Raw genomic sequence first — 9752 nt, 5'->3', positions numbered from 1 at the left:
TCCACCCTGCCTGCACTCTTTTCTTTACTTCTTTAACATACTTTCCATTACTTTGCACTTCTGACCCCAAGTACCTGAACTTCTCCACCTTCTCCACCTCTTCTCCCTGCAAACACACCACTCCACTGCCCTCCCTCTCATTCACACACATGTACTCTATCTTACTCCCACTGATTTATATTTCTCAGCATGAAACCATACTGTTGCTCACAGATGTCACCTCGTCTCTCAGCTTGGCTTCCACTACTCTTTTCCATAACTTCATGGTGTGACTGATCAACTTAATTCCCCTGTAATTACTGCAGGTCTGCACATCTCCCTTATTCTTAAAGATCGGTACCAGCACACTCCTCCTTCATTCCTCAGACATCCTCTCACCTTCCAAAATCTTGTTAATCAATCGGTATGTCATGTGGTCCCACTGACTTTTCACTCTTCATTCTCTTAATTGCTGCTCTCACTTCCTCTTTACTAATTTTATCCACTTTCTGCTTCTCCATCTTCACACAATCCAACCTTCTTTCTCTCTTATTTTCCTCATTCTTTAGCTGCTCAAAATACTCCCTCCATCTTTTTAACAAACTCTCTTTGCTAGTCAACACATTTCCATCTCCATCCTTAATTTGCTCTAACTTGCAGTACATCCTTCCCAGCACGGTCCCTCTGCATGGCCAATTGGTATAGTTCCTTTTTTCCTTTCTTAATGTCCAACTTCTCATACCGCTCATATGCCTTTTCCTTGGCTTTTGCCACATCCCTCTTCACCTGCTGCCGCATCTCCTTGTACTCCTGCCTACTTTTCTCATCACTCCGTCGATCACAATTCTGTTTTGCCAACCAATAGGGTTGGTAATTTAAATTTTGGTACTATGACTGGTAAAGGGACAGAGGGAGCTGGTATCTCTTTTTTGCTTTCCTGCACTTCCTCTTTCCACCACCATGTCTTTTTGTCTTCCTGACTACGTATTTCCAGATGTCACACCAAGTACCTTTCTAGCTGTCTCCCTTATCACTTCAGTCCTCACTCTCCTCTTCGTCTTCATCACCTACAAAGCCATCCTGCAGACCATCATCTGATGCTGTCTAGCTACACTGTCCCCTGCCAACACCTTACAGTCTCCAATCTCCTTCAGCTTGCATCTCCAACAAAGAATATAGTCCACCTGTGTGCACCTGCCTCCACTCTTATAGGTCACCCTATGCTCCTCCTTCTTCTTAAAATAAGTGTTCACCACTGCCATCCTTTTAGCAAAATCTACCATCTGCCCTTCCACATTCCTCTCCCTAAGACCATTCCCTTCACCTACATGGTCAATGAAGTCTGCCCCAATCTAACTCACTCCAGAATCTTTCCCTCTCCTCCATCTCACAACCCACTTGTGGAGCATAGGCACTGATGACATTTATCATCACCCCTTCAACTTCCAGCATCACATTCATCACCCTATTAGAAACTCTCTTCACCTCCACTACACTCTTAATCTACTCTTCCTTCAGTATCACCCCTCCACCATTTCTCTTTTAATCCACACCATGATAAAACAGTTTAAACCCCCCTCCAATGTTCCTGGTCTTACTCCCCTCCCACTTGGTCTCCTGAACACACAACATATCTACCTTTCTATGCTCCGTCATACCAGCTACCTCTGTCCCTTAACCGGTCATAGTACCAACATTTAAATGACCAACCCTATACTTCCACTTTTTTACACTTCTCCTTTCCCTGCTGTCTCTGTAGACGTCTTCCTGCTCTCCTTCTCCTCCTTCGGCCAACAGTAGCCCAATTTCCACCGGTACCCTGTTTGGTAACCCGGGCCTTGACCAATCCGGTATGAATTTCTGATTTGTGATCCGCGTATTTAATTTGGCGCATGTTTTACGCTGGATGCCCTTCCTAACACAACCCTCCCCATTTACCTGGGCTAGGGACTGGCACTAAGTGCACTGGCTTGTGCAACCATAATGGCTGGGTTATCAGCGAGACAAGCTAAGCCTTGAAATAAAATAGCTGAAAACAAAATTCACTTGAGTGCTTTTTTGGGAACCAAATAATTAGACAGCAGAAGGGTCACAGAATGCAAGCAAAAAGAGAGCTGCATTTAAAAGAAAATACCAAGATTACCAGCTAAATTACAGGTTCATCGCAACAGGTGATACACAAGCTCTAAACCCACTATACATAATTTGCTATATAATTCACGGATATATTCAATAAAAATTTGTTCCACAGCACTCAGGTCCTAAGCAACCCTAAGATCCTAAGCACACAGCCAAGACAACACAGGCTTAGGGACAACTCTGTGAATGTCCTAGAGTGGCCCAGTTAAACCCAGGTGAAAAAGAAATATACTTAAGTTGTAATTTTTTGGATGCACTTATTATATTTTTATTATACTATACTTAGTGCATATTAAATGTGTTATTTTGGAACAATTTGAAGTATATTAAATGATAATTAAGCTATGATTAAGATAAATTTAAAGGTAATTGCTAAATTTTTTAATATACTTAGTTGTGTTAAAATGGAACAACTTTATGTATATTTAGTGTAATTTAAGTGTACTTCTTTAAATTATATTTATAATATACTTTAATTCTATACTTGAAGTACAGTTGAAATATATTTTAAGCTTTAAATTAATGTGTTCCCAGTATATTTACATCATAACTAGGATTGTATTAGCAGAACAGATTTGATAAATCATTCAGAATTATATTAATATATTTTTATTGTATAAAAAAATACAGTGCAATATACACCTTTAGTACAAAAACATTCAAAATTGTATCAAATGCACACAGTCTTAGAAAACTCCCAATTTACCAATACTACTAATTTAGTAATCTTCTGCACAAACAGCTAAAATGTACTAAAAAATCTAAGTGCAGAAGCAAAGTGCATTTTCAAAAAACAAGCAAATAACAAAAAAGCAAAAACAGTGGTAGAACGGACTCTATTTAAAACAAACATAAATCAACTATATCCTCCAGGTGCAGGGCCACTTTTCTTTGAACAGGCCTCATTGTTACATTTTCTGTGAATGGGGGCTCGCACCTCAGACACTGTGGTACTTGAAAATTATTTTATTACAGTGTCTGTGAAAAGATAAAAAGAAACTTTTAAATACAAAAGCAAAGTTTACCACTGTATTTTTTTTACTTTGTATTGCAATACAATATGAAGTAATGATATTTCTCTGAATTTTCTCATTTTTCAAGACGATAAAGTGAAATGTTCTACATTGCACACATTTTAATACTTAATTCTAACATGATTAGACATGAAATATAAAATATTCATGTAAATATAGAATAGGAGTTTATATATAATCTTTTGAAAAATAGCAAAAACACTAAGTCTTGCTGAACCATTATGAGGTCTACACAACATTTCAAGGTATGACAAAAAGCTGATAAACTGTGCTTAAGTTCAAGTACCCAGCCCACAATTACTGTATAATAATTTACAAGAATTTTAAATGTTAAATTACTTTACATGTAAGAAGATCAAAGTAATAAAAAAGGGGGATGTTTTACAGGAACTAAACATACCTATGAGCACATTGACCATGTGAGGGTCCAACTGGTCCTTTGAGGTTTGAATACCACATTTCCCTGTGAGTGTGCATCTGACTAAAATTTATTTTTCAAAAATAATGTAAGCAGGTCTTGGGTAAAAAGAGAAACTCATGATTCGTTGAGTCTTTTGAACATCCTCTTTGGGACGGCAACATCAGAATCAGCGAGGGCAATCTGGGTAGAACAAGAAACAATCAAGACTGTTATGAAATACAGAATGAGACAGCTAAAATAAATTATTGCAACTATTACATTTTGATAATGATTACCAATTCTGGGAATGCAGGAAGACATAGCTCTCCAGAACTCGGGCTTTAACTTGAGCTGCAAGATGAGCCTCATTTCATGACCTCTGAGACATTTTTAAGAGATGCTACAATCCAAGGAAGCTCTACAAGAAACAAATTACAGTGGAACCTCGGAACCACCGGTCGCGAGTTCCGAATTTTCGCGACCTTTTGATACGCCCCTTCCAACCCAGTAAAAACCCAAAGAACACTATACGAAATCGATTTAAATGAGTAAATAACACTATTTCACTCCATAACACTTAATTATTAGACTATTTTATCAATACTATTTGTAAATTAACAGCAATTACAATGCTTAATTAAAAAAAATAAAGTACAGGTACAGTAAAGTATGCAGTAGAGAAGTACAGAAAATACAGTACAATACAGTACAGAAAATACAGTAATGGGTACTCACTTTATATAGTATGCTGAAGTGTGTTTTAATGAGATAAACTTTGATTAGAAATGTTAAAACTAGTGTTTTGAGCAGCTCGCGGTTGCTCACGAGCCGATCTGAATGAGAGTCGCCGGTCAGAATGAAAGTCGCGAGCATGCGAGGTCGCGAGCGCTGAGGCCGCGAGCTCCGAGGTTCCACTGTATTTAGTTAATTGAATTTAATTTAAAAATATTTATTTTCTTCAGCACCGTTTTTTGAATAAAGTTCAGTAGCTATTATTTCACATGGATAATTTTGGTTTGTTTTTTATCCGGTATCCAAAACTATCGCTAAATCGGTGCTAAATCGTGCTATCAGGAATTATGATCCAACCTAGCGATCGGTATCCATAAAATCCACTGTTGGCCGACCTTTAGTTATTAACATAATTATTTGATAAATTTACCTTTTTAGGTTACCAGTTGCATTTACATGAGGCCTCATATCAGCTTCCGTTAAATATTTTTGTCTCCCTCATGAAAGTCAAAATTACACCTGGAAGGAATGCTTACAGTGACCAATGACTTACTCCATGTAAGCATAGGCAAGTGCACAATCTAAAAAAATGTAAACCTATGCTTTAACTAACGAACAACAGCAATTTAATTAAAAACATTACTTACAATTAAACATAACTCACAGGTTGGATTAACAATACAAAAGCTAGAATGAGTGGCAGAATAATTTTGTAATCAAAATAAGAGAATAATTTTGTAACACAAAAAAACAAACAAAAAAATAACACTATGTGTTGACCAATGGCTTGAAATATTAAATATATATGTTTCATGTTTACAATTTTAATTCTTGTCAACTTACCTTTCAAAGCTTTGACAACATCTTCATCAAGCACTACATGAGTTTTCTGGGGAGACCCCCTGCAACAGGCTGTTCTCAAAATTCTGTTCGTCCATCTTTATCTTCTTGTTCACCGTCACTACCCAGCACAGCCTGTGTGCGTTACATTAAATAAAAGGTTAGAATACCATTAATTACAAAATTACAGTGCATCTGGAAAGTCTTCACAGTAAGTGTAACGATTCATCGAGTAATTTGATTTATTTCAAAATATGGTACTGTATTTCTAATTGAACTGTCTACTTCGACTCTATGGGTCATGCTAAATTTATAATATTTACCTCTTTTGCAAAAACATAGGAAAACCAGATGTTTATCAAAACATGATATGCAAACAGCAAAGAATCAATGTGAAAAAATCAATGTATTTGAGAATCACAGATCATAAAGAGCTACAATAATGAGCAGTATGTGTAAAATAAATATTTTTTTATTTTTGAACATTAAGGCATGTTCAAAAATCTGAGAGAAATATATATATATATTTCACCTTTCATTATTTGATATAAAATTAAAATATTGCTTACTGCTCTGTTCCTTGATATTCTGATTCGTCTCTGTTCTGAAACAAGTCAATTTCAGTGTCATCCAAGTCATCAGACAATGGAGTGGAGGTAACAGGAGCTGTTTTCTTCCTGTGCAACTTCTGGAGGTCTCTGTTAAGTTCTCCCATTGCAACTTTAGCTGCATTTTGAGATACTTGCAGTTGTGGTTGAGATTTTGAGGTACTTGTGACCTAAAAACATGTGCATTTACAAAATTAACATTTTATCCCACCCCATGTAAGTCAAAAAGGAGGGAGGGAAAAAGGCAAGCAAAATATTGCTGTTAAACAGTACAACAATCCTGAATGAAAGATAATCATAAACATTTACAGCTTCAATAGGTTTTTTCCTTGCTGTGTACTCGTCTTCCAGATGTCTTCTCCTCTCTTGAAAGCATCCCATTTTTACAATTAAGTCTTTGTACACATCTGAAATTATAAATATATTTTAATCAAAAAAAGGCATTATAGTTGTCAGACTGGGCTGAATGAACATAAACACCAATTAAAAGTATATTCCACCCAAAAAATAAGATTCTACCAGCCTTCATTTGCCCTAATGCCAATTCAACATGTATGCATTTATTTGTTCTTATGAACACAAACATTATATTTAGAAAAAATAGTTTTTTTATGTTCAAACAATGGAAATGATATTTAATGGAAGCTAAGAGGTTACATAATGACTTGACATGAGAAGGGAGGCATCCAAATTGTTGTGGAAATAGAGAACATAATACAGCTTCATTTACAATTTCCAATAAAAATAATAAATCTGATTGCGATGCTGCTCAATATTGCCTTTTTAACTTATTAAAGCTTGTGGTGGTTTTGTGGGCGGGGCTAAGGTGCCGGAGAAAAGTACCTCACTACACATCACAGCCTGTGTGCGTTACATTAAATAAAAGGTTAGAATACCATTAATTACAAAATTACAGTGCATCTGGAAAGTCTTCACAGTAAGTGTAACGATTCATCGAGTAATTTGATTTATTTCAAAATATGGTACTGTATTTCTAATTGAACTGTCTACTTGACTCTATGGGTCATGCTAAATTTATAATATTTACCTCTTTTGCAAAAACATAGGAAAACCAGATGTTTATCAAAACATGATATGCAAACAGCAAAGAATCAATGTGAAAAATCAATGTATTTGAGAATCACAGATCATAAAGAGCTACAATAATGAGCAGTATGTGTAAAATAAATATTTTTTATTTTTGAACATTAAGGCATGTTCAAAAATCTGAGAGAAATATATATATATATTTCACCTTTCATTATTTGATATAAAATTAAACTATTGCTTACTGCTCTGTTCCTTGATATTCTGATTTGTCTCTGTTCTGAAACAAGTCAATTTCAGTGTCATCCAAGTCATCAGACATTGGAGTGGAGGTAACAGGAGCTGTTTTCTTCCTATGCATCTTCTGGAGGTCTCTGTTAAGTTCTCCCATTGCAACTTTAGCTGCATTTTGAGATACTTGCAGTTGTGGTTGAGATTTTGAGGTACTTGTGACCTAAAAACAACATGTGCATTTACAAAATTAACATTTTATCCCACCCCAGGTAAGTCAAAAAGGAAGAAGGGAAAAAGGCAAGCAAAATATTGCTGTTAAACAGTACAACAATCCTGAATGAAAGATAATCATAAACATTTACAGCCTCAATAGGTTTTTTCCTTGCTGTGTACTGGTCTTCCAGATGTCTTCTCCTCTCTTGAAAGCATCCCATTTTTACAATTAAGTCTTTGTACACATCTGAAATTATAAAAATATATCAATCAAACAAAGGCATTATAGTTGTCAGACTGGGCTGAATGAACATAAACACCAATTAAAAGTATATTCCACCCAAAAAATAAGATTCTACCAGCCTTCATTTGCCCTAATGCCAATTCAACATGTATGCATTTATTTGTTCTTATGAACACAAACATTATATTTAGAAAAAATAGTTTTTTTATGTTCAAACAATGGAAATGATATTTAATGGAAGCTAAGAGGTTACATAATGACTTGACATGAGAAGGGAGGCATCCAAATTGTTGTGGAAATAGAGAACATAATACAGCTTCATTTACAATTTCCAATAAAAATAATAAATCTGATTGCGATGCTGCTCAATATTGCCTTTTTAACTTATTAAAGCTTGTGGTGGTTTTGTGGGCGGGGCTAAGGTGCCGGAGAAAAGTACCTCACTACACATCACGAGCTGCTCTTCAGGTTGCCTACTAACATGGCAAACATTAGCATATGCACATACTTGTACACAGATCTGACACATAACATGGGTCTGTTCTGTTATACAGTTGCACTTATGACAGCTACAGAAAAGGAGACGACACAAACAGTTTTCTTTATGTTTAGTGTCTGGTCGTTAGCCAACAGTTAGCTAAATTACACGCTAAAACATTAGCATTACATGATATAGCAATTCAGTTGTTGTCCAATTTCTGAGTAGGTACGCAGACATGACAATTTTTATACAGTTAAGCAAACCATAACAACAAAAGACAATAGTTTCTTTACTCTTACCTGATATGAATTGTGCTCTTTTGATGATTGTTTCAGTCCAGTCCGCTCATTTGCTTGTGTTTAAGCACAAGCTGTTATGGTTTTTGTTCTTCTGGCAGCAGGTATGAGATAACATTTAAAATGAGATCCTGTACTCCAGCACAAGATGATGTTCGTGTTCCTTGTGAATCGAATGCTGGTTTGAATTTTTCCCTGTGCTGGTTTGTATTGGCCGCCTCCTGCTGGCGCCGTGACGTCATCATGCCGTCGGCACTAAAATAGTCTATGAGAGGTACTTTATTTCATATACTTTATATGCCAGCACGCGATTGGACAATTACCTGTCGATTTGAAAAGCTTGTCTCTGATTGGTGAAATTGAATGAACCGCAACATTTAGTTTGAACTACAAAAGAAATATGACTATGTCATGATTGCAATTGGGCACTAAAGTGACAAAATGAAGAAATACAAATTATATCTTGAATTTTATCTTTTTGACGCTTGAAGAAGCTGAACAAAAATAATGATGTAACACTAACTTTTCTTTTACTTTTTTAGAGGAAAAATTAAGCAAAATGTTTCCACAGTGTTTGAAGACTGTAGCCACCTGTAAATCTGCAGTAAATTCTTTATATCACTACCCGACTGTGTATAGTCCATAATGTAATGCACTGCTGTACAAAGAATGTGAAATATGTTTGCCAATTTCTTTCTTTCTTACACAATTCAAGTGTATTTTTGGCAAATTGACTGATTAATGTTATATTATTAAGATTAGAAGTTAGGTACTAATTAGAAGTAGATTGCTTAATATATTTAATATTAAAATATGTATAATGTATTTATGTATGAGTAAATTAATACACTTTGTAATACAGTTTGTTTTTCAAGATCATGTAAAGCAGGCTGAAGCACATTTTTATTATGTTAATATTTATATAAAATAATACACATACTGCAATATACAGTCATGTGAAAATTAGGACGATTCATATTTAATGTACATTTTAATAATACTCAAGTAATATAACTAAACAATTAAACAATTAATAGTAATATAATGAAACAATTAATATTTAAGTAATACAGTGGAACCCGGTTATCTCGACCTCGGTTATCTCGCCAACCCTATTAAGTCGACGTTTTTGAAGTGGAACCGCCAAATTCTCGCTTTTTCTAAGCATTTTTTATCGGTTATGTCGACTTTTTTTATGTCGCCGAACCCTAATATCTCGAGCACTAGGGGGGAAAAATTAGAAATTTTAACGTCAGTTATGTCGATCGGCGCTGTGCAGCCGCAGAAGAACTCGCGAAAGTGGTGGAAAAATCAAACCTTACAGATACTACAGGTGTTTGTATTGTATACTGGTGAATCTCTGCTGTTAGTAAGTGCACATATGCATTTTTTTTGTTAAATGTTATGCGATGAACGGGAGCGTGGCGCTCCCGGCTTCAACTCCTTACCGAGCGCGCGCCCGGCTTCAACTCCTTACCGAGCGCGCGCGCGAGCAGGGTAAGGAG

The 9752-nt window shown here is 35.7% G+C and overlaps 1 long non-coding RNA gene across 1 annotated transcript; it reads right to left on the bottom strand.

Moving 5' to 3' along the window:
• Positions 1 to 7147: 7147 nt before the first annotated feature.
• On the bottom strand, positions 7148 to 8989 carry LOC124375553. Its single transcript, XR_006923708.1, has 3 exons — positions 8251 to 8989; positions 7376 to 7473; positions 7148 to 7233 (listed from the first exon to the last, which is right to left on the bottom strand). It is a non-coding gene; the product is annotated as an uncharacterized LOC124375553 (long non-coding RNA).
• Between the last annotated feature and the right edge of the window lie 763 nt (positions 8990 to 9752).

The sequence above is a fragment of the Silurus meridionalis genome, chromosome 2, assembly GCF_014805685.1.
Source record: "Silurus meridionalis isolate SWU-2019-XX chromosome 2, ASM1480568v1, whole genome shotgun sequence".
NCBI lineage: Eukaryota > Metazoa > Chordata > Actinopteri > Siluriformes > Siluridae > Silurus > Silurus meridionalis.
This window is presented reverse-complemented; position numbering and strand designations above follow the sequence as displayed.